This window comes from Callithrix jacchus, chromosome 8 (assembly GCF_049354715.1).
Source record: "Callithrix jacchus isolate 240 chromosome 8, calJac240_pri, whole genome shotgun sequence".
NCBI classification, from domain to species: Eukaryota; Metazoa; Chordata; class Mammalia; order Primates; family Cebidae; genus Callithrix; species Callithrix jacchus.
In genome coordinates, this window is record NC_133509.1 from 38,440,223 (window position 1) to 38,466,961 (window position 26,739).

Consider the following 26,739-nt stretch of genomic DNA (forward strand, 5'->3'; position numbering starts at 1 on the left):
AAAAGAAAACTTCAGGCCAATATCCATGATGAACATAGACGCAAAAATCTTCAATAAAATACTGGCAAGCTGATTGCAACAGCACATCAAAAAGCTTATCCTCCATGATCAAGTAGGCTTCATCCTCGGGGGGCAAGGCTGGTTCAAAATACGCAAGTCTATAAACATAATTCACCACATAAAGAGAACCAAAGACAAAACCCACATGATTATCTCAATTGATGCAGGAAGGCCTTTGACAAAATTCAGCAGCCCTTTATGCTAAAAACCCTCAATAAACTAGGTATTGACGAAACATATCTCAAAATAATAAAAGCTATTTACGACAAACCAACAGCCAATATCATACTGAATGGGCAAAAACTGGAAGCATTCCCTTTGAAATCTGGCACTAGACAAGGATGCCCTCTTTCACCACTCCTATTCAATATAGTATCGGAAGTTCTAGCCAGAGCAATCAGGCAAGAAAAAGAAATAAAGGGTATTCAAATAGGAAAGGAGGAAGTCAATTGTCTCTCTTTGCAGATGACATGATTGTATATCTAGAAGACCCCATCATCTCAGCCCAAAATCTCCTCAAACTGATAAGCAACTTCAGCAAAGTCTCAGGATAAAAAAATCAATGTGCAAAAATCACAAGCATTCCTATACACCAATAACAGACTTAAAGAGAGCCAAATCAAGAATGAACTGCTATTCACAATTGTTACAAAGAGAATAAAATACCTAGGAATACAAATAACAAAGGATATAAAGGACCTCTTCAAGGAGAACTACAAACCACTGCTCAACAAAATAAAAGAGGACACAAACGGATGGAGAAACATTCCATGTTCACGGTTAGGAAGAATCAATATCGTGAAAATGGCCATACTGCCCAAAGTAATTTACAGATTCAATGCTATCCCTATCAAGCTACCAATGACCTTCTTCACAGAACTGGAAAAAAACACCTAAATTTCATATGGAACCAAAAGAGAGCCCACGTAGCCAAGTCAATTCTAAGTAAAAAGAACAAAGCGGGAGGCATCAAACTACCAGACTTCAAACTATACTATAAGGCTACAGTAATCAAAACAGCATGGTACTGGTACCAAAACAGAGATATAGACCAATGGAACAGAACAGAGGCCTCGGAGGCAACACCGCACATCTACAACCATCCGATCTTTGACAAACCTGACAAAAACAGGCAATGGGGAAACGATTCCCTATTTAATAAATGGTGTTGGGAAAACTGGCTAGCCATGTGCAGAAAACAGAAATTGGACCCCTTCCTGACACCTTACACTAAAATTAACTCCAGATGGATTAATCACTTAAACATAAGACCTAACACCATAAAAACCCTAGAAGAAAATCTAGGCAAAACCATTCAGGACATAGGTGTGGGCAAGGACTTTATGACAAAAACACCAAAAGCATTGGCGACAAAAGCCAAAATAGACAAATGGGACCTAATCAAACTCCACAGCTTCTGCGCGGCAAAAGAAACCATCATTAGAGTGAATAGGCAACCAACAGAATGGGAAAAAATTTTTGCAATCTACCCACCTGACAAAGGGCTGATATCCAGAATCTACAAAGAACTAAAACAGATGTACAAGCAAAAAACAAACAAGCCCATTCAAAAGTGGGCGAAGGATATGAACAGACACTTTACAAAAGAAAACATACATGAGGCCAACAAACATGAAAAAATGCGCATCATCACTGGTTATTAGAGAAATGCAAATCAAAACTACATTGAGATACCACCTCATTCCATCATTAAAATGGCGATCATTAAAAAATCTGGAGACAACAGAAGCTGGAGAGGATGTGGAGAAATAGGAACACTTTTACACTGTTGGTGGGAGTGTAAATTAGTTCAATCATTGTGGAAGACAGTGTGGCAATTCCTCAAGGACCTAGAAATAGAAATTTCATTTGACTCAGCAATCCCATTAATCAGTATATATCCAAAGGATTACAAATTGTTCTACTATAAGGACACATGCACACGCATGTTCATTGCTGCACTCTTTACAATAGCAAAGACCTGGAACCAACCCAAATGCCCATTGATGATAGACTGAACAGGGAAAACGTGGCACATATACACCATGAAATATTATGCAGCAATCAAAAACGATGAGTTCGTGTCCTTTGTAGGGACATGGATGAACCTGGAAACGATCATTCTCAGCAAACTGACACAAGAACAGAAAATCAAACACCACAGGTTCTCACTCATAGGTGGGTGTTGAATAATGAGAACACGTGGACACAGGGAGGGGAGCATCACACACGGGTCTGTCCAGGGGAAATAGGGGAGGGACAGCAGTGGGTGGGGAGTTGGGGAGAGATAGCGTGGGGAGAAATGCCAGATATAGGTGATGGGGAGGAAGGCAGCAAATCACACTGCCATGTGTGTACCAATGCAACAATTTTGCATGTTCTTCACATGTACCCCAAAACCTAAAATGCAATAAAAACAAATAAACAAATAAAAAATATTCAAAAGTTATAAATCAAGCTCACAACCTGTTAAATAGATTCTGTTATTCTGTCTTGATAAATACATTTTCTTAACAAGCTGAAAGTCCTGGTTCAAATTTAGAATTTGAAGACATTTTGGGCTTCTGTACCTGATTGTGCTGGTGTAAGAAAAGCTGGCCTTAGGCCCTAGCTGTGGCCTGTGATGATACCATGATTCAAAATAAGAAACATATACTGGGTCTTCTTCCTTTTCCTGCATAGAGCTTCTAAGCCCCTTGCAATTTCCTGGGTGATAGCAGTGTTTTTTACTAATGAGGCAGCTCTTTGTGGTCCCTAGATAGCTTAAGGATGGGGGTTGGATGATGAGGTACCATCCATGTGATTAGAGGTTTGGAATGTTTAGCCCCATCCCCTGACCTCCAGGCAGGAAAGGGCTAAATGTTGAGTTGATACCAATGGCCAGTGATTTATTCAATCATGCCTATATAATGAGGGCTCTATAAAGAGTCAGAAGGACAGTATTCAGAGAGCTTCCAGGCTGGGGAATGTGTGGACATGCTGGGAGGGCAGCATAGAGGGCATGGAAGCTGCATGCCCCTTACCACATACTTTGCCTGATGCATCTCTTTTATTTGGCTGTTCAGGAATTGTATCCTTTATGATAAATGGGTAATGTAAGTAAAGTGTTTCCATGAATTCTGTGAGCCATTCTAGCAAATGACTGAGACTAACAAGGAGGTCATAAGAACCTCTGGTTTATGGACAGTCTGCCAGAGCACAGGTGGCAACCTGGACTTGTGATTGGTAGTTGACATGGGGGCAGTCTTGTGGGACTGACCCCTTAACCTTTGGCATTTACACTGACTCCCACTAGATAGTGTCAGAAGTGAGTTTAATTCCCAGTTGGTTCCCATAGAGAATTGGAGAGTTGCTTAGTATGGGAGCAAAACAGCCTACATCTGGCATCAGACATGAAGTATTGAGAGTGGTGTAAGTATAGAAAAAAACAATTGGTTTCTCCTGTATATTTGGTGTTTTTTCCTTCTTACACTTCCCCTTTTTCACTTCACATCCAGCTCTGTCCAGGACAATAAAGGAAATTGCATGCATGTGTGTGTATAGACCAGCTTACACATCCAAGCTCTGTTCGCTAATCCCCATTCCTGCCAAAAAGTCACCTTTTAACTGTCTGTCCTTCCTGTGAGGGTGTGTACACAGAGGCATGGCTGCCTTCAGGAATGTAGGTCCTGGAAAGACCTGGAACTAGTTCAGGCTATTTGGGCTGGGAATTCTGGGGTCCCATTTATATGAAGCATGGTCTATAAGAGTGAGGTGTGTCTCCAGGTTAACATGTCCCTTGTGTACCTCTTGCACCAGAAATAAAGGCACAAGCCCACGGAGGGCCAGAGTAGGGCTCTCTAAAGTGTGGGACCCAGGACAAGAGCTCATCTCTCCTAGGTCTACAGGTGGTTCTGTCCTTGTGGGTAGGTGATTCCTCTACTTTTGAGGACAGGTTGAGCCAGAAAGGTATACTAATATTGAAAACCTTGAAGTCTAGTGGCCAACCCTTCTTGTCCCCTGCAGTGCAGCACACTGCCAAGTCAGCCATCACCATCAGAGGCCTTGGACACAAGTACTATGTTGGAGTAGGGCACGTGTCCCTATAAACACATTCTTCTAAACTTGGAGAGATAGTCCCCAAAGAACTTCAATTCCAGTATTGGTCTACTTCTTCTCCTAACCTTTGGTGACTCTTGCTACCTGCAACAATCCAGCAATATCACCTCTGACACTAGATGGAAGACTGTATTCCAAGGGTCAGACAACTTTTAATTTTGGCACTGCAACATTAGGGCTATTACCCAATCCCTGAGGCAGAGGGCTACTTTTTTTTAGATGAGTGAGGGTAGCAGTTGCCCCTGCTATCCATAGATATATATTATGTATTTTTTTTTTTTTTTTTGAGATGGAGTCTCTCTCTGTCGCCTAGGCTGGAATGCAATGGCACAATCTCGGCTCATTCCAACATTTGCCTCCTGGGTTTAATACAGGCATGTGTCACCATGCCTGGCTAGTTTTTTTTTTTTTTTTTTTTGAGATGAAGTTTTGCTCTTGTTGCCCAGGCTGGAGCGCAATGGTGTGATCTTGGGTAACTGCAACCTCCACCTCCCAGGTTCAAGTGATTCTCTTGCCTCAGCCTCCTGAGTAGCTAGGATTACAGGTCCCTGCCACCATGCCTGGCTAATTTGTGTGTGTGTGTGTGTGTTTTTTTTTAGTAGAGACGGAGTTTCATCATGTTGGCCAGGCTGGTCTTGAACTCCTGACCTCAGGTGATCCACCCGCCTCAGCCTCCCAAAGTATGGGGATTAAAGGTGTGAGCCATCGTGCCTGGACCATTCATTTATTTATAACAGTTTTGTTAAGGAAATTAAACTGAGGCCCAGGAATATTAAACAACTCACTTAAGGCCATAAAAGAAGGGGAAGAACTAGAAATAACTTTCAGAGCTGTCTGATTTCAAGGCTTGTGCTCTTTTCATCATCCACCAGCATCTACCACATCTAAGAGTTTTAAAGAAATTTAAAAAATCAAATTTGTGAAACTGCTGGCCAAAGTGTGTTATTCTTTGTAACTTTTCCATTCATTAGAATAGATCCTGAGACTTGTTTTTGAGAATCCAAAGTATTGTAAGGGATATAGCAAGAGGGGAACTGGAGCCAATTAGGGGCTGCATTTCTATAATGTGATCATGCAGCATTTTATCAAAATGTGGACTGTATGCTGGATAGCACTAGGGGATTAGTGAACTCATTTTACATTATTTAGTTCCAAAAAGCCACTAAGATGCTCATCAGAAAAGCACTGTCAAAAATGGAAATAGATAAATGTCACCTGTAAATCAATTAGAATTGATCGTGAAACATTTGGTCAGTTCTTATTGTTTGTTGTCCTATTTGTTTCTTTTTTTCTTTTCTTTCTTCTTTTTTTTCTTGGAGATAGGGTCTTGCTCTGTCTTCCAGGCTGGAGTGCAGTGGCACGATCTAGACTTGAGAGGGGAGACCCCCTCCCCATCTCCCTCCTCACAGGCCTCTTTGGCAAACTAAGAGCTACTATCGCGTTTACTGATAAGGGCTCTCTGTAGCTCGAACTGACTCAGGCAGGAATTATCATGGCTCTAACAGTCCCGAGGGAGGAGTGGAGACTCTTCCTGACTGAGCCCAGATGAGAACTAACCCCTGCGCTGGCCAAGGAATGGCCACCGGTTGGGGCAGAAGACAACCCCCCAGGGTTGGCAGTAAACCAAGCCCTGATGGTTATCTGGGTGATGTCTTTGTCTGACTGGGCACTATCAGTCAGACAAAGACAGTACTCAGTCCCAAGGGAAGCTCTTAACGGCATCCAGGTCCATCTCAGATGCCTGAAAGCTTATGTTATTATAGTTCCTTGCCAGTCTCCTTGGAACGCGGCTCTCCTGCCTGTTCCCAAGCCAGGGATTAAGGACTACAGACCCGTGCAGAATCTGCACTTGGTCAACCAGGCAACTGTGACCTTGCACCCCACAGTGCCCAATCTCTATACATTGCTAGGACTGTTGCCAGCTGAGACAAGCTGATTCACTTACTTAAACTTAAGGGATGCTTTCTTCAGTATTCAGTTAGCCCCTGAGAGCCAGAAACTGTTTGCCTTTCAGTGGGAAGATCCAGAATCAGGTGTAACCACACAGTACACCTGGACTCAGCTTCTACAGGGGTTCAAGAACTCCCCCACCATCTTCAGAGACGCATTGGCTCAGGATCTCCAGAGGTTCCCCGCCAAGGACCGAGGTTTCGTGCTGCTTCAGTACATGGATGACTTTTGCTGGGGCTCCTGGCAGCAGCTGGATGTGCCCAGGGAACTGACTTGTTGCTCAGACACCTGGAGACCTGTGAACCCAAGGTCTCTAAAAAGAGGGCCCAGATTTGCCAACAACAGGCACGCTATCTGGGATTTACTATCCAGCAGGGGCAGCAAAGCCTAGGAATAGAAAGGAAGCAGGTTATTAGTAACCTCCAGTGCCAAAGACTCAAAGGCGGGTACGAGAATTCTTGGGGGCAGTAGGATTCTACAAGCTGTGGATTCCTAACTTTGCAGTTCTGGCTAAACTCCTGTATGAAGTCACAAATGGGGAGATGGAAAGCCGTTTGAGTGATGCTCAGAGCAGCAGTGGGCCTTCTCTCAGTTAAAAGAAAAACTGATGTCTGACTCGGCTCTGGGGTTGCCAGACCTGACAACACCCTTTACACTGTATGTGTCTGAGACAGAAAAAATAACAGTTGGGGTCCGGACTCAGACTGTGGGACCATGGCCTTGACCTGTGGTGTACTCGTCCAAAAAACTGGATGAAGCTTCCATGCTTAGAAGCATTAGCGGCCACTGCCCTACTGGCACAAGAGGCTGACAAGCCAACTGTGGGACAGAATTTAAAGATAAAAGCCCCCCATGCTGTGTTCACCTTAATAAACACGAAGGGCTTTCACTGGCTCACCAATGCCTGCTTGACTAAGTACCAGGGCTTACTGTGTGAGAATCATGGATAACCATAAAAGTTTGCAACACCCTAAGCCCAGCCACCTTACTCTCAGTGTCAGAGAACCCGGTGACACATAATTGCCTAGAAGTACTGACTCAGTTTATTCTAGTTGGCTGGATCTGTGGGACCAGCTATGGTCTCAGGCTGATTGGGAACTGTATGTGGACAGAAGCAGCTTTGTCAGCCCTCTAGGGAAAAGGTGTGCTGGATAGGCGGTAGTTACTCTGGACTCAACTCTAGAGGCCAAGCCATTACCTCAAGGCACCTCAGCACAGAAAATGGAGTTAATAGCCTGAACTCGTGCCTTGGAATTAAGTGAAGGGAAACTGTTAACATCTTTACTGACTCACAGTATGCATTCCTCACTCTCCAAGTACATGGGGCACTGTACAGGGAGAAGGGCCTACTTTGGGGGCTAAGAAATAAAGTACCAACAGGAAATTCTGCAGCTACTAGAAGCAGTATGGAAGCCCCGAAAAGTGGCAGTGGTGTACTGCTGAGAACATCGTGAACTTCCACCACAGTAGCCCAGGGAAATGCTCATTTAAATGCGAAGGCCCGGAGGGTTGCATCCATCCCACATTGGGCATCAGTTGCAGCCCCCCTACTGCCCCAGGTCCTGGACTTGGTGTCAGTTTACTCAGAGGAGGAGAAAGACTTCCTCCAAACTGAAGGCGGAAAGAAAACTGAGGAAGAATAAATATGCCTGCCAGATGGACAGGTAGCAGTACCACAAGTGCTAGAACCTGCAGTGCTCTTGGCTGTCCATGAAAGCTCCCACCTTGGTCAAGAAACCCTTGAAAAATTGTTAGGCCTGTATTTTTACATTTTTCCTTTATCTGCACGAGCAGAAACAGTAACACAACAGTGTGTTACATGCAAAGGGCATAATGCCAGACAAGGACCTACGGTTCCACCAGGAATCCAGGCTTATGGAAGCACTCCTTTTAAAGACTTGCAAGTGAACTTCACTGAGATACCTGAATATGTAGGTAATAGCTACCTGCTAGTTCTGGTATGTACTTACTCCGGGTGGGTAGAAGCCTATCCAACACGGACTAAGAAGGTCGGTGAAGTGACTCATGTTCTCTTAAAAAACATCATGCCTAGATTTGCACTGCCTTTGCAAGTAGGCTCAAACAATGGGCCTGCATTTGTAGCCAACCTGGTGCAGAGTACAGCAAGAATACTAGGAATCAGCTGGAAACTACATGCCGCCTACCAGCCTCAGAGTTCAGGCAGAGTGGAGCGAATGAACTGAACTATTAAGAATAGCTTAGGAAAAGTGTGCCATGAGATGGGTTAAAATGGGTACAGGTCCTTCCTATGGTTTTGTTTAAAATTAAATGTATACCTTCTAAAAAAACTGGATATTCCCCATATGAGATCCTATATCATAGGCCTCCCTGCTTCCTCTGGGAACTCCCAGAAACTCCCTAGGAATTAGAGGAAATTGAATTATATCAGCAGTTACAGGCTTTGGAAAAGGTGGTGGAGAAGATGTCTAAATGGGTTAATGAAAGATGTTCTGAAGCTTTTTCTCCCCATTTCACCCTTCTTCACCAGGTAACCAAGTTTGGATCAAGGACTGGAATGCGTCTCCCCTACAACTGAGATGGTAAGGACCTCGAACTATCATTTTAACCACTGCAACTGCTGTGAAGGTTGAGGGAGTTCCTGCGCGGGTCCATCATAGCTGTGTAAAACCTGCAGCACCAGACACCTGGGAAGTGAAGCCAAATCTCCATAACCATGCAAGATCACCTTAAGGAGAACTGAGACAACAAGCCCTGCTCCAGTCACACCCAGAATCTGACTCGTCTATGCACCTCCGAAGCATGAGGACTGCCCCCATGGCTTGTATCTTTGCTACCCCAGTAAATGTAAACTTCCCATCTGAGGATTGTTCCCAGTATATACACAATATCACTAAGGTAGGGCAAAAGGCTACCACAGTTCTCTTCTTTTACAGTTACTATGAATATACTGGAATCCTAAAAGGATGCAGCCCAGGAAATGACCAACCGAATATATGTTATAACCCATCTAAGCCTACCATGTCCACCATATTCAAGATAAGGTTAAGGACTAAATCCCTGGGTTGTCATTCTAATTCAGGGTAATATCCAGAAATGATCACCCCGCTGGTGTTTCAAACTTTTTATAATATATTAAATAAACCAGTTCCAGAATTCCCCCAGAAAGAACGAAACTTGATCTTTCAGTTAGTTGAGAATGTGGCCAAGACTTTAAAAGTGCATTTCTGCTATGTATGTGGAGGAACTACTATGGGGGACTGGTGGCCATCAAAACCACACAAGCATGTGCCTACTGACCCTGTCCCTAATATGACTTATGTGCAAAAAGGCCTAAGTAATAGCTTTTGAATTTTAAAAACCTCCATCATTGGACAATATTGTTTGACCAAAATAGAAAACGGTATGACAGTACTGATGAAAAAGCTGGACTGTAAGGAACATGACAAAACTAGCATATGCCTGTGCAGGTCTGGCATGGGTTCAACCCTGGATCAATGTTTGGAAATTGGTTTCCTGCTATAGGAGGACTCAAGATCATTGTAATAAGTGTGCTATTAATAGTAGGAGCATGCATATTGCTCTCTTGCTTAATGCCCTTGCCCCTTCAGGTGGTAAAAGAATTTATTACTACCACGGTTCAAGAAAAGACTTTGGTGCAGGCCTATTACATGAACCACTATGAATCTGTCTCACCGGAAAATCTTGACAGTAAGACTGAAGGTAAAAGTGAGAACTCTCACTAAAAAAATGGTAAGTAAGGTTCTCAAAGCGGGGAATGAGAGGGGAGACCGCCTCTTCATCTCTCTCCTTGCAGGCCTCCACCTCCTCCCTCTGGATGAGAAGAAGGGTAAAGAGAGATAAAATAACAAAGAACTGGAATCTGTGGTCAAGCAACTTGCTGACGCCACTGACCAGGCTATAATGAGGCCCAAGGACTGGGAGAATAACTCCCTTTTCGGTTCCCAGCATCTCTGCTATCTATAAGCCTTGAAAGAGTTACAAAGAATGTATCACTACTGGCTGGAGCCGGGTGCTGGGTCACATCCTCCATGTTTGCACAACACAGGCCCCTCCTGGAAATACCTCTGCCAACTAATAATTTAATGCCTTTGTCTTGTTTCTGTAAGCCCCCTCCCCTGCCTGTTCCTGAGCTGCATATGAACTAGCAAATCAATAAAGCTAAAGGTTGTGAGGTCAAATGTCCAGCCAGTGGACAATGACACAGTTTCACCTCTGCTCCCCCTTTAAAGTTGTAAGCCCTTAAGGGAAGGAGGCTGCTTCTTGGGGAGCTTGGTGGTCAAGGCATTAGCTTCCTGCTGCTCGAGGTCGAATGAAAAGCCACTTCCTTTCTCAGTTCGGTGTTCGAGAAGTTTGTTCCTTGCTGATCCTGCTACAGGCTTACTGTGGCCTCCACCTCCTGGCTTCAAGCAATTCTCCTGCCTCAGGCTCCCAAGTAGCTGGTATTACAGGTGCTTGCCACCACACATGGCTACTTTTTGTATTTTTAGTAGAGATGGGGTTTCACCATGTTGCCCAGGCTGGTCTCAAACTCCTGACCTCAAGCGATCTGCCCACCTTGGCCTCCCAAAGTGCTCTTTCTTTATTCCTATCATCCTGCTCAGGGCAGAATGTGTCCTTCTAAAGGGTAGGGCAGAAAGACTCCTGAGGTCTGGTTCTGTTGATGGTTTATATTGCTTATTATGAGTTTCAAAGATACACATCCTGTGTGAATAACAAAGACTTATTAAATTGCAAAATTTAAAATCATGGAACACAAAGCTTTTTTCACTACTTTTGTGCTACAACCCAGACACTATTAAGTAGAGATCTGAATTGCCTCACTAACTACTTTAAGAAGAGAATGAGGAGTAAGATAGGGAAGCGGGAAAGAAACCAAGCAAAGGTACAATTTCAGATGATGTCTGGCCTCAGGCTGATCCTATGGAGAGCTCTGGAGCATAAATTATGCCTTCAGGATTATCTATCTAGCTTTGAGGCAAATAAGTTGTGCTTTCATTCTCAGACACTAGTCAGACAATCGCTATGGTTCCCTTGGGACAATTCTAGGTTTCTGGGAATAATAGTGAAGTGGATTGATTGAAAGGAAACCAAACAGAAAGTGGGAGATGGGCCCCAGAGCTAATAAAAAAGGATCAGAGAAGCTGTGGGTGATGCACTGACAGTATCAGCTATGCCAGAGACCATCTATTCTATAGTTTAATGCTTTCACTGTACTTCTGACTATTTCAATTAACAGGCAAAAGCTTCATTAGCAACCAGTAGTTGTGGAGGAAGAGACTCTCGGGGCTTTGAACTGTTAGAGTAGCCTGAGGAATTCAAACATTTTCCTTCCCAAGATTCTAGGGGAATCAGACTAGAAGGGGTTTCACCATGTTGGCCAGGCTGGTCTCAAACTCCTGATCTGAAGTGATTTTATCTCCTAATGCAAACTTCTGATCTCATATATCTTAACACAGTGTCAAAAAACCTTTTAGGCAATTGATCACTAAGTACAGACTGTCTCCTACTTATGATGGTTTGACTTACGATTTTTCAACTTTATGATGATACAAAACCATCATTACTTTTGAAGTAATTTTGAAGTAATGCATAGTATTCAATAAATTACAGGAGATATTCAATACTTTAGGATAAAATAGCCTTTATGTTAGGTGATTTTACCTGACTACAGGCTAATGCAAATGTTCTGAGCACGTTTAAAGTACGCTAGGCTAAGCTGTGGTGTTCAGTGGGTTAGGTGTATTAAATGCAGTTTCAACTTGAGATATTTCAACTTGGATGGATTTATCAGATGGTAATCCCAAGGTAAAGTCAAGTAGCATCTGTAAATGTCATGCCGCCAGCACTTTAGGATAGGCAAAACATTTATCAGACTCAGACAATCCTTATAAGCTTACACTACAGCCAGGTAGATGAGATTCACATGCATAAAACAAGTATGAGCAACACTGGACACAATATAATTAAAGACTGTTGAATTCCGAGAAGAGAGAAATAGACTCCCATTGGGTACACTCAGAGGCTTACAGTAGGAGAGGTGAATAAGGTTAGATCAAGTCTAAGCATGCAGCTATTCAACAAATGCAAGCAATATCTTTGTGCCAGATGATAAGTGTTTTAGGGCTGAGGGCTGGGGGACAGACCACAGGTTAGTGTGATAAGTACAATGATAGAGGATGCATTATGGGGAATTATTTGTGTGCTGTTACTATTTTTTAGTAGAAAGCTCAATTACTGCATTTCATTGAACTTAAGTCCCATGAATTGTAAGATATGCCATTATTTTATTTAGCATAATAAAATAAAAATAATCTGCCAGTTAAGCAATGAATATGTATTATCAATTTTAAGATGTATCTGAATCACAAAGGTGTTAGAATGTAAAAAAATATTCATTTTAGAACCAACGAGACAGGGTTGAAGGAGACTTACTTTGTTTTTTAAAAATTTTTTTGGCTTTTGCTTTTGTTGTTCTTATTTTTTCTTTTGAGATGGAGTCTTGCTCTGTTGCACAGGCTAGAGTGCAGTGGCACCATCTTGGCTCATTGCAGCCTCTACCTCCCAGTTTCAAGCATTTCTCCTTGCCTCAGCCTCTCTGTTAGCTGGGATTACAGGTGCCCACAACCATGCCCAGTAAATTTTTGTATTTCTTTTAGTAGAGATGGGGTTTTGCCATCTTGGCCAGCTTGGTCTCAAACTCCTGACCTCAGGTGATCCACCAGCCTCAGCTTCCCAAAGTGCTGGGATTTTTTTTTTTTTTTTTTGAGACGGAGTTTCGCTTGTTACCCAGGCTGGAGTGCAATGGTGCATTCTCGGCTCACTGCAACCTCCGCCTCCTGGGTTCAAACGATTCTCCTGTCTCAGCCTCCCAAGTAGCTGGGATTACAGGCATGTGCCACCATGCCCGGCTAAATTTTTTTGTATTTAGTAGAGACGGGGTTTCACTATGTTGGCCAGGATGGTCTCGATCTCTTGACCTCGTGATCCACCCGCCTCGGCCTCCCAAAGTGCTGGGATTACAGGGGTGAGCCACCGCGCCCGGCCCAAGTGCTGGGATTATAGGTGTGAGCCACCACGACCGGCCTCTCTTACTTCTAACTAGAGCTAATTCAATTTTGTAACAAAGGCCAATAATAATTTATGAATAATAGCTAATATTTATCGGACACGCAGTATGGACATGACCTTGGGCTAATTGCTTTTTACCAATTACTTAATTTAATTATTTCTTAATCCATTGAGTAAAGGTGTTAGTATCTCCATTTTACTGATGGGTAAACCGATTTAAAGAGGGTAAGCAATTTCTCTGAGGTCACACAGTGGCTGAGTATCCCAGCGGAGACTAAAATGCAGGTCTGTCTATCTCTCAAAGTGGTTTATGTTTTTAACCACTGTACCAGTAGGTGATCTGATAAAGATCTGAGTTCCTGCAAAGGAAAAAAAAATAAAGACATTTCATTTCAGTCAGCATTTACCAGTATCATTTTTTTGGAGGGAGGTTTCAGATAGCAAAACGTTGTTATGCCAACTAATAAGAAGACTATCTTAAGAGACTAGAGTGTATGATAGAATATGTTAGGAAGAATTAAGAAAAATAAAAGAGACTAATGAATGACCTATCTTAAACTAGGACTATATTTCTGATGTTACTATTGCATAACTAGACTTTATACAGCCTTTTCGAATTATACTGCTGGATAATGGATTTTAAATTGCATGTTTAAGTAGAGTAAGAACTCTATAGTTAGTGGGTTATACTTAAGTGACCACAGAATAGATAAGGTACCCAATTAAAGAGTACATTTCTTCCAAACCTCTAATTTGTGTTAGGATATTTAATTACTATCCTCTATGTACAGGCATGAATTTTGATCCAGTAGCAATGAAGTCTGGCCCAGAAGTTTGCAGACTCAGAATTATTTATCAGCAAGTATCACTTAACTCATATTTGACACAACTGTTTACATTCATAGACAATTTGGGTTGTCTGAATTTAGAAGAGGTTGGCTAATCCTTGATTAACCTGAGGTAATGGATAGAATTCTAAGATAAAAATGTCAGTTTGCTAGTATCTTAATAGGTTTAGTCTGATCACCCTATAAACTGAACCAGGAGGTTTTAAACTTTTTGGTTTCAGGACCCCTATACACATGGATGACCTTAGAGAGCTTTTCCTCATGTGGGCTGTAACTATTTTATTTATTTATTTATTGAGACAGAGTCTTGCTCTGTCGACAGGCTGGAGTGCAATGGCGTGATCTTGGCTCACTACAATCTCCGCCTCCTGGGTTCAAACGATTCTCCTGCCTCAGCCTCCTGAGTAGCTGGGATTACAGGCGTGGGCCACCATGCCCAGCTACTTTTTGTATTTTCAGTAGAGACAGGGTTTCACCATGTTGGCCAGGATGGTCTTGATCTCTTGACCTCATGATCTGGCCATCTCAGCCTCTCAAAGTGCTGGGATTACAGGTATAAGCCACCCTGCCCAGTCGTAACTATTATTATTTACCATACCATATATTTGTGTGCTGTTACTATTTTTTAGTAGAAAGCTAAATTACTGCATTTCATTGAACTTAAGTCCCATGAATTGTAAGATATGCCATTATTTTGTTTAAAATAATAAAATAAAATATAACCTGCCAGTTATTTAAATGGATACAGCTGAAAAAGAAAGAGATCATGTCTTTTGCAGGAACGTGGATAGAGCTGGAGGCTATCATCCTTAGCAGACTAACACAGGAACAGACAACCAACTGCCACATGTTCTCACTTACAAGTGGAGCTAAATAATAAGAATTTATGAATACAAAGAAGGAAACAACACAGTGGGGTCTACTTGAGGAGGGTGGGAGGAGGGAGAGGAGCAGAAAAGATAACTGTTGAGTACTGGGCTTGATACCTGGGTGAGGAAATAATATGTATAACAGACCCCATGACACGTGTTTACCTATGTAACAAAACTGCACATGTACCACCAAACCCAAAATGAAAGTTTTTTAAAAAGTATAATAGTGTTAGCAATGGAAGTTATTCCAGTCACACAGCATGAAAATATATTACCGTTGGGAATCCCTATGAGTCTGCAGCAACTTTAATTCTTGCCTCTGCAGAAAAAGAATTCGACTGAAGGGCATAAGGCAGAAGAGACTGCAGGAAGTCTTAGAGCAGGAGCGAAAAGGTTTATTAAAAAGCTTTAGAGGCTGGGCGCGGTAGCTCACGCCTGTAATCTCAGCACTTTGGGAGGCCGTGGATCACTTGAGGTTGGGAGTTTGAGACCAGCCAGACCAACATGGAGAAATCTGTGTCTACTAAAAACACAAAATTAGCCGAGCTTGGTGGCACGTACCTGTAATCCCAGCTACTCGGGAGGCTGAGGCAGGAAAGAGGTTGCCATGAGCTAAGATCGTGCCATTGCACTCCAGCCTGAGCAACAAGAGAGAAACTCCACTTCAAAAAAAAAAAAAAAAAAGCTTTAGAGCAGTGGGCTGGCATGGTGGCTTACACCTGTAATCCCATCACTTTGGGAGGCCAAACCAGGCAGATCACCTGAGGTCAGGAGTTTGAGACTAACCTGGCAAACATGGTGAAAGCCCATCTCTACTAACAATACAAAATCAGTCATGCATGGTAGCTGGTGCCTGTAATCCTAGCTACTTGGGAAGCTAAGGCAGGAGAATCACTTGAACCCCAGAGTCCAAGGTTGCAGTGGGCTGAGATCAAGCCATTGCTCTCCAGCCTGGGTGCAAAGAGTCAGGCGGCGGGGGGCGGTGAAGATTTAGAGCAGAAATGAAAAGAAAGTAAAGTACTCTTGGAAGAGGGCCAAACTGGCAACTTAAAAGACCAAGTAGGTGGGGCGCGGTGGCTCACACCTGTAATCCCAACATTTTGGGAGGCTAAGGTGGGTGGATCACTTGAGGTCGGGAGTTCGAGACCAGCCTGGCCAATATGGCGAAACCCCTTCTCTACTAAAAATACAAAAATTAGCCAGGCATGATGGCGCACGCCTGTAATCCCAGCTACTCAGGAGGCTGAGGCAGGAGAATCATTTGAACCCGGGAGGCGGGGGTTGCAGTGAGCCGCGATCATCCCATTGCACTCCAGCCTGGGCAACAAGAGCGAAACTCTAAAAAAAAAGAAAAGACCAAGTGCACTTTTGACTTGGGGCTTTACTTTATATGTTGGTATTTTGGCATACTTCTGGGGTCTTGCATCCTTTTTCCCTTATTCTTCCGTTGGGGTTGGCTGTCTGCATGGACAGTGGCCTACTAGCACTTGGGAGGTGAGCACATTCAGCGAGTTTACCGGAGTTGTACGCACTGTCACTTGAGGTGTTCTTCCCTTACTGGCTGCATGTGCCTAGGAGGTCAAACACCAGTTAAATTCTGCGGTTTTGTTTCTTAATGTGCATGTTGGAGCCCACTTGACCAACTCTTGAGAAGCTACTGATCACCAGTTTCTGGTTTTTCCTCTCTATAGGGAGACTGCCTTTCCCTGGTGCTGGCTGCGACCAATGATTTTAAACAGCTAACCGCCTGACATTACCCGATGGTCGCCTGACATCCCAGGTTGAAGGCGTGGTGGGGAGAGCCCTCTCTTGCCCTGTTCATGTCTAACTACCTACCTATGATAACAACAGTAGGAGCAGTAATATCAAATTACATTGTTCATTTCTTTTCTTTTGAAATCTTTTAACTCAATCATGTTGAAAGAGCCTCAGCTGGGCACGGTGGCTCATGCCTGTAATCCAAGCACTTTGGAGGCCAAGGGGGGCGGATCACCTGAGGTTGGGAGTTCAAGACCAGCCTGACCAACATGGTGAAACCCCGTCTTCAAAAAAAAGAAAAAAAGAAAAAAGAAAGAGCCTCAAGTCAGCCTCAAGTTGATGAGATACTTTTGTTATGGATCTCTTACACGAAGCATCAAATTTTAAGTCAATATTCTTTTTTATACCCTTCTAAGCAATGCTTGGCCACATAAACCACATTTTCCCTATGCTACTGTATCAAAGAATCCAGAAAACTGTAGAAGACAGTGCTCTAAATATGTTCCTCAGCCTGCTCTTTGGAACTTCTAAATCCTATAAAAAGAGAAATAAAAAAAATTACATAGAGAAATTTTTAAAATATGTATTAATTCATTTAAAATAATAATCCTTTATTACATGTTAATATAAATAACATATTTTGTGAAAAATAACTACATTTTCCCAAATAAAAATATTTCATGAGAAGAGTGGCATTGTTTCACATTTTTGCAAATCTCTTTCATGTGTGGCTTTATAAATGACAGCTGAACTCTCTTAGCCGCGTTTGCATTCTGTCTTTTGTGATATCACATGTCATGTGACCTCAGTAAAACCCTAATTATTTGAGAGAATGAAGGTTAAAAAAAAAAGGGCAAATAACATAGTATTATATTATAAAGAAATTAGTTTTAGTTTAAAGGTTTCGCAAAAAGGTATTGAAGCCTTCTGAAAGTTGAGCGGGGTGGTGGGGGAGTCCCTGGACCACCCATTGAGAACCACCGAACACCAGGAAATGGATTAATGTATTATTCACTGTTCAAAGATACAAACAATATTAGATAAAATACTTCTAGAGGCTGGGTGTGGTGGCTTCTGTAATCCAAGCACTTTGGAGGCCAAGGTGGGCGGATCACCTGAGGTCAGGAGTTCAAAAACAGCCTGACCAACATGGTGAAACCCCGCCTTTATAAAGAAAAAAAAAACTTTCTAGAGACAATATTCTTTAAAGGTTTATTTCTTTTTTTAAAAAATTGTGGTTTTATATATATATATATATATATATATATATATATATGGCATAAAAGTTTACAATTTTAACCATTCTAAGTATACAGTTCAGTGGTATTAAGTACATTCACACTGTTGTGTAACAATTAATGACCATCCATCTCCAGAAAATTTTCATCTTCCTAAACTGAAACTTCATACTGATTAAATAACTCCCCATTCTTCCTACCCTACAGCCTCTGGCAAACACCATTTCTGCTTTTTAATTTTTTTTACATTTAGAGACAGGGTCTCTCTCTTTCTCTGTCTTGCTCAGGCTGGGGCTGGAGTGCAGTGGTAGAAATCAGAGCTCACTGTAGCCTCAAACTCATGGGCTCAAGGAATCCTCCTGCCTCAGCCTCCTGAGTAGCTGGGACTATAGGTGTGCTCCATCAAACCTGGCTATTTTTTTATTTTATTTTTTTAGTGACAGGGTCTTGCTATGTTGTTCAGGCTGGTCTCATACTTCTGGGCTCCAGAGATCCTCCCACCTCTACTTCCCAAAGTATTGGGATTACAGGTGAAGCCAACAGTGCCCAGCTGTACTTTTTGTCTATGAATTTGACTACTTTAGGTACCTCACATGAGTGGAATCATATATTTGTCCTTTTGTGTCTGGTTTATTTCACTTAACATAGTGTCTTCAAGGTTCATCCATATTGTTGCATATGTCAGAATTTCATTTCTTTTTAAAGCTTAATAATATTCCATTGTATGTATATATCACATGTTATTTATCCATTCACTCGTTGATGGCCACTTGGTTTGCTTTCACCTTTTGGCTATTGTGAATAACGCTGCTATAAATGTTGATGTGCAAATATCTGTTTGTGTCCCTGCTTTTAATTATTTTTCTTGTTTAATTTTTTAGTCTATGACCATTTTGCCAAACTTGCCAACAGTTCTTTTGGGTAAATACTCAGAAGTGGAATTACTACGTTATATGGTAATTCTATGTTTAATTCTTTTAGAAACCACCATATGGTTTTCCTGTGTCCACATTTTAAAAACTTTCTATTTCTTGCTGAAACGTTAAAAATACATTATTTGAAGTACTATTTTTATTTTTTGAATTTTGTTCAATAATTAGCAAATGTCCAATAAGTAGCTCACAGATTTGGTAAATAATGTAAAGGATTATGAGTTCTCTGGAAGATAGCTTTCTCATAGCCCTGGCCTTTAAGGAGCACTCAAACTAAACTAGAACATGAAAGTAAATTCTTCTAATAAAGGAATAAAGATAAGAGGGTAGTTCTGAAATGGTGATCCTCAGACCATGAGTAATCAAATTCACCTTCAGGTGATCTGAGAGCTGTCAGAAAAATCAACAGTTCATGGCCGGGCACAGTGGCTCATGCCTGTAATCCTAGCACTCTGGGAAGCTGAGGCAGGCGGATCACTTGAAATCAGGACTTTGAGACCAGCCTGGCCAACATGGTGAAATACCGTCTCTACTAAAAATACAAAATTTAGCTGGGCGTGGTGGTGGGTGTCTGTAATCCCAGCTACTTGGAAGGCTGAGACTGGAGAATTGTTTTACTCGGGAGGCTGAGAGAGGACAATAGCTTGGACCCAGGAGGCAGAGGTTGCAGTGAGCCGGGATCACACCTCTGCACTCCAGCCAGGGCGACACAGTGAGATTCCATCCTGAAAAGGAAAAATCAAGAGTTCACCATTATGCTACTGTCTATCCTTCGTAAATGGTACAACCTTGACAGACAGTCCCAGTAGCATGAATCCCTGCCCACGTACAAATTTAGAGAGAAGGACTCATAAAATGCTGCATTCCTATGCTTGCAAACACCCATAACTCTAAGAGCCAGAGAAGTTTCCAGAAGTTCTTTCTAGAAAGAACAGAGGAACAGGAAAAGGACAAGGAAGAGAAAGTTTGCAGAAGAAATGAGTGGGCAGTAGTTTTAGGTGTGTTTGTGTTCCCTTTATCTTGAGGCTGTAAGGTTGGTGGTGTTTAGACAATCTGGGTTGTAACTCTACCCTCCAAGGCATGGGGGCAGATAGGGATAGGGCGGGCTCACTTGGCTGCCTGCCTATCCTTCAAGGAGCTCCACAGCCAAGTAGTAAAGAGGTTCACAGCAGAATTGGTATCTTTATCTGGTAACACTGGAGGGAGAAGGTATTTAAAATATTTATGCATTTCTTCTTTTCTTCCCCAACTCCCATTTTCCTTTCTTACTAGCTTTCTTCTTATCTTCAAATTTTCACTTGCTAATATGCAACTGCATATTTGAATGTGATGACTTTTTAGTGCAAAAAGTGATGACTTTTTGGTGCAAATAGTCTACTGACAAGACATCCAGTTTAAGACCGCTTTGCCACAGAAGAACTTTAAGGTAAAAACAATTAATAAAATTAATTTACATCTGTTTCTTTCAAGTGCAATGCCTACAGGATCTGTATGAATTCCAATAATTAGATTTTATTCATAAAAGATCAAATATGAAAATTATGATTTTGGTTTTTGGCATCTTCTGAACCGTTGAAGAAGCAGATCCCAGCACTCAATAGATTCTGTACTAGGAAAAGTTCTTAGCATGGAACAATAAAGCATTCCCTTAACTATAACAGTTTATATACTCCAGTGAAGTTTAGTTTTGAACCTGAACACAAGGAATAATGTCAAAAATTCCCAAGGCTTAAAAATAAAGACACACACACACACACACACACACACACACACACACACACACACATTTAAAACCCTTGCCTGCTTATTGATTCTTTGGGAAGATACACACATGTTACACAGAATAAGAAAGAAATGTCATTTAGAAAATAATAAATGGTGCAAATCACACTGTAGGAAAAAAGAGAATAGTCTTATATTAGAATAATGGTAAAAAACAGAACAATTTCTGAAATACATTTCAAGGTAACAATAAAATTAATCACTGACAATGTAGAATGTGACATTTGCTGAGCACTTCATAGGTTATTTTTAGAGGCCACACACTTTACTTTTGTCTATATCTCCATTGATAACAGAGGATCATTCAAGTTTCTGACATCTGATATGGCCTATTTTGGCTGTTCAGGGCCAGGTCATAACTATGGCTATTCTGTTAGCTATTGGATCCATCAGCATGACAGGAGAGGCACTGTCAAACAAAACAGTCAAAAAGAAGTTCAAACAATTTAATGTTAGAATCAAGTGTGCCTTAACGAAGGCTGTGCAAGTTGAGTCACTGGTAGCAGTGACCTTCCTTCTTTCTTTCCTTTCTTGTCTTTAGATCTGTTTTTTGTGTTTTTTTTTTGCCAACTCGCTGAGCACAGATCTGTTTTTTTGTGTTTTGTTTTTATTTTTTGCTGTTCCAAATTTGTTTATTAATTCTGTAAGAGCAGTGTTTTAGTCCTTTGGCCCGTTATTAAATAACATGTTTCAGTGCCACATCCACCCTTTCCTAATCTTGTTTTATGATCCTGGTGCTGGGACTATGCAAACCACCTTTCTGCTTTGCCAGCTGCTCTCTGTGAGATGCTTCCAATAGGGAATATCAGAGAGAGAGAGACTGTGAAGGGCTGGAGGAGGGAGGATGGACTTCTTTCTTTCCTGTTGGTTTCCTCCTCTTATAGCAGTGCCCCAGTCTCATTTTTAACTCTGGCTGAGTAAGTTTGATCCAGTATCAGTACAGCAGCTATATAGTACAGGTTACAGTCACAGTTTGCTTAACACTTGGAGAACTAAACTCATCACACCCCCTCAAATACCTAGTATCAGCTGGTCAGCACCACTTCCTTAGATATTTAGGTCCTAATTCCATAGAGACCCTTCTCTGAGCAAAAAGACCATAGCACCAGCTAAGTAGCACCTCCTTTTCAGAGATCTGATACTCAGTTTTTTGGAGCTCCTCCTCCAAGCTTCTAAGTTTTAATTATTCTAGGCTTTTCCCTCTGTTCCTCAAGCCCCAGGGGTAGAAGCTCCTTTTTGCAATCTATCTATAATCTGTATAACTACATATATTCTTAGTGTTTTATTTTTCCCTTGTTAATTCTTGATGACCTAGCTAGCAGTTCTTCAACTTCTTCTGTTAAAATAAGTTGTATAGTTTCTGGCTCCTAACTAATACAGTTTTGATTCCTAGATTCTGCAATCTCTCTTTTACACCTTTTATTTTGTTATTTTATCATTTTGTAATAAGTTGTTATTTTATCACAAACATACTAACACAAATAGCTCTTAGATTTTCTAGTCTCTGTGTTACATTTAGATAGTATTTGCTGTGCCATCTTCCTTTCCTTACTGCTGCTTTCTTTGCTGAGTTTATTTGCATAGTTGCTGTGTTTTCTTTTATCTTGTTCATGCTTATGTCTTTCATAAAGTTTCATTTCACATTGTTCATGCATAACATAGGCAACTCCTTTCTAGACATGTTTTGTTCTGATAAACATGAGTGTGAGTAAACCTCTTGGCACCTTTTCTGCCTATTTGATAAGTATAAGTATTTATGTTTTTCTATAGCTACAGTTTCCAGAAAAAATAACAGGAACAGATTTGTTAAAGTCCAGGAAATGATAAACAAATGCACTATATTTTCTTATTATAGAATCTCAGAAATGGTTACATAATGAAGTATCTCTTTGCTGGGCAATGACATGTCCTCATTTTAGAAATCTGTCTGCAAATATGAATCATGCTGATCAGAGTATGGTCATGTTTTTACCAAAAGAATGGACAATTAAGGGCAACTTGTATTACACGTATAACTAAGTAATATTCCTTTAAAAAACCTTTTATTTTATCTTTCAGGTTGCAAAAATCATGTAATCTCAAGACCAAAAATAAAAAGTACTGTGTCACCTTACCATCCTTAGTACTGCTAACTGGATCAGGGCTGTAGACATTGGACCTTAGTCAGAGATCTATGATAGTCTTGCGGGCAAGCTCTGCCCAACAAAGACCCCCCACAATATTGCATAGTAAATGCCCCAAATAATCAGATACTCTTTTTGAGGACATTTCAACGTGAGACATAAGGGAAATAATTTGGTAGTAGTAGGAATCGTGAAAGCAGAGTTAAAGAATATCCAAGTCTCTTTAAAAGCAGAGTACCTGACTAGGGATTGCGAAGTTAATATTACTTTGATGATGACAATGCAACAAAATGTCTTATGCTTTAAGAGATTCTAGTTCTGGAACTACGTGTCAGTCTTTACAAGCCATGCTACTGCTCATTAAGCCATCATTAGTTAAGGTAATTCAAAACTTAAAAGATTGGAACTTACAAAGACATTTAACTTGTTTCTGATTTTTCACTATTGCATATTAATAACTTCAGGTACTTAGTTTTAATCTTCTGTTGAATAATTTATATAGCATAAACTCTCAGAAGTGATCTTAATGGTGTCAAGAAAAATATTGTGGTTTTTGCCACCTATGTTGTCATATTATTTTCCAAAAGGATTGTAACAATTTATCAACAGGATTTGAGTATGGATTTCACTATAATCTTGTGTTGATTTTTCCCTTAATTTTAAGAATATATAATTATGCCCTCAAAGCTTTCTTGGTTTATGTGTTTCTGATTCATATCATATATTGTTGAGGCCAGATATGGTGGCTCACTCCTGTAATCCCAGTGCTTTGGGAGGCAGGCTGATCACTTGAGGCCAGGAGTTTGAGACCAGCCTGGCCACCATGGTGGAACTCTGTCTCTACTAGAAAAAATATACAAAAATTAGCCAGGCATGGTGGCACATGCCTGTAATCCTAGCTGCTCGGGAGGCTGAGGCAGGAGAATCACTTGAACCTGGAAGGTGGAGGCTGCAGTGAGCTGAGATTGCACCACTGCACTCCAGTCTGGGAAACAGAATGAGACCCTGTCTCAAACAAACAAAAACCCAAATATTGTTGAGAAAATTTTGATGAACTTTATGCAGACCTAAAAGTCCTCATGCCCTACGGACTAGCAGATTCAACTTCAAAGCTGTAAGTTGATGACGTTAGAGTTAGCAATGTGTAAAGTCTTAGATTGACTTTCTAGTGTTCGTGAACTTGAAAACAAAGGCCTGATTAAACGTAGACCACAGTATGAGATTGACAGACTTCTGCTTGGACTAAATGTGATCTCATCAGTGCTTCAACAAAAGGCCACTATTCATTGCATTAATTTCAATGTGAGGATTAGCTTTTATTCCAAATGATCTCAGAAAGTTTTGATCTTTAGACCAGTTTTCTACTTGAATCCAATCTATAAATGTCAAGTTAATGCTTCTACTATGATACAGCTGTCACTTTTAATAGGATGCCTTTAGATTTTATTGTGGTCCTGAAGTTACCTGTTCTGAATAAAGAAAAAATTTTCCACTTTTGTTTTGATGGCTCTAATTGCTAAGAACTTCCCAGTATGGAAAGATAAACAGACAGAAGGCCACAGTTAACATTTGTTCTTGGATCCACTCTCTGGTTTCTTAAAATCATCTATACCAAAGTAACAAAAACAAAAACAAGAAAAAAAGGTAATGTGAAACGATCTAGTCTAGATGGCTAAGTAGAATCATTTTTGCCCCACTCTACATACAGAATGTTGAACTAAAAGTAATAATGATAATTTAAGAAATATGTACCCAAGCTCAAAATCAAGAAAAAAAATTCTCCAGAAATGTATAGATATAAAAGGGAGAAGGAGTTGAGGCTTTGCTGCCTATAGGAGGAATCAAATTGATCTGTGTCTTTGGGGTAGGGCACATCTAAGGGCTGGGAGCTGAAGCTGCTGCCTTGTGCCTGGTGCCCGAAAGGAGCTGCAAAATTACTGCACTGTTTAGAATGGGGACCAGGAAAACCCAAAGGCCAGGAGTTACTGCAAACATGAGCCACCCTTCATAGATGAAAACAGGATGATGACCTGCAAGCAACAGAGGCCTTAGGAACCACCTCTGAGTGGGGGTTATCCTAAATATCGAGTGTCCAAAATTGAGAAACAAATATAAAGATTTAAAAAACCCATAGGGCTCAGGCATAAGTAACAATGAAACCATCCCACAGGGAGGCTTCTATTCCCCAGGTATTCATAGGACACCATAGAAGTTATAACCAGCTGAAGAGAAACTCTCAGGCAAAAAAATATATATATATAAAATACATAAAGAGCATATTTGAGTTCAAGCTGGATTTAAAAACTAAGTTAACATCTAGCTACTTCAAATGAAATGGGAGAACAATGAAAAAGAAAAAAATATTCTAAAACTAACAGAAGGTTAACCAGAAAGGAAAGACAATTGAATTCCTCATTAGCAAAAATAAATGCCAGAAAACAGTAAAATAATATCTTCAGTGTGCTGATGTTCCATTATGAGTATATGAATGTATAATTTCATTTTTAATAACTGTCAAAATAAAATTCTATATCATGATTATCATTGAAGAGTAAAGGTAAAATACCTTTGCTGATATACAGATAGTTTATTATCCCTAGATACTTGAACAAACCACCAAGGAATGTACTTCAACAAGAAGGAAAATAAGTCTAGATGAAGGAGTGGACACAGAGAAGAATTGGGCTTGGGAACGATCATAGCTGAATTTTGTAAAGTATGTGCAATTTTGCCTTGGGAAATACGTTTCTATTCTATCTCAAATACAATGTTGAAAGACAAATTCTTGCCTTTGCAAATTTTTCCAGTAGACACTGAAGTTATAACTGTCATAAAAGATATCAAAAACATTTAGTTTTCTTAATGTAATACCTAGACTTGTACCACAAGTATTACAAACTCTTAAAAATCAAAATTATACATTCACACAGTCATAATTAAGCATATAGTTAGAGCCTGAGTAAAAAGAAAGGTCAGCTTTTAATTTAGAATTAACTGTTTTAAATTCTGGTAAGTGTTAATACTTAAAGTGAGTTGGAATTCACAGTATTAATCAGGAATAAATGACTTCAATCTCTAAACATCCTGAACTTGGTCTGAGGTGAGTTGGTCTCATTACCTTTGACTTTTTGTAACCCTTCACTTCTTTCTTGAATTAAAGGGTTTGAAGAAGACTACAATACTTGTCACTGCAAACCTATATTTCTGTGGTTGGAATGGGCATATTAGCAGTTCTGAGGTTGACCTCAACTTTTAAATACCTTATCATTTGCTATCTCATTTTGAACATATTATTTTCTACTTGCTTCTGTCATTGGTATTTTTCTTTGTATGAGGTCAGGTGAGTTACTTCAAGGTGAAAATTGTTGCTCAAATAAATTTTAGCCACTTCATGTTAAGCACAGAGCACTTACTCAAGTGATCTAGAAAATTTTAAACCATGACATCTCTCGAGATGTCGATGAAGAAGTATGAATGCTAGACATGGTGCCTATCTATGTAGAATGTACAGTTTGCTGGGAAAATGAGACACACAAAACTGGATGGGGCCAGTTTATGGGTGTCTCCTCTGACAGATTTAAGCAGTTTGGATTTCATAGGGAATGGAGACTGAATGACTTTTCAGAGTAAGCAAGTGATATTCCAAAAAGCATGTTTCAGAATAATATAAGTATAAATCTAAACATTCTCTTATGATCTTTGCAATTACTGCCAGCTCTTTATTATCTACATCAAGGTTATTTACTTATTGTGAAAAGTAATCTCAGTGAATATTTAGACTAGAAACTGGAGTCAGCCTGTCACTCAGCATGCTTGTGGCCTGTCTTCCTTACCATCTGTTAATGTGCTCATTGGAATGCAAATTTTAACATTTGTCTAACCCAAACATAATTAAAAAGATAACATTGCTGTCAAAAATAATAAAATCTAGCATAAGTGATTTTCCCTATCATCATCCTTTTTGGCTAAAATCTGTATTTTTTGACCTTATAAACCAGTTTCTTCTA

The 26,739-nt window shown here is 40.6% G+C and overlaps 1 long non-coding RNA gene across 2 annotated transcripts in view; it reads right to left on the reverse strand.

Annotated features, from left to right (window-relative positions):
* The window catches only part of LOC108593400 (uncharacterized), a 143,430-nt gene that overhangs the window by 8,638 nt on the left and 108,053 nt on the right, over positions 1-26,739 (reverse strand). The window contains exon 4 of one of the 2 annotated variants that reach the window (XR_001913852.5): positions 6,104-6,495. This is a non-coding gene — a long non-coding RNA (uncharacterized LOC108593400). Of the gene's footprint in view, positions 1-2,625; positions 6,496-26,739 lie in introns of those variants that run through there. The other variant, XR_013521002.1, reaches the window with a different exon arrangement.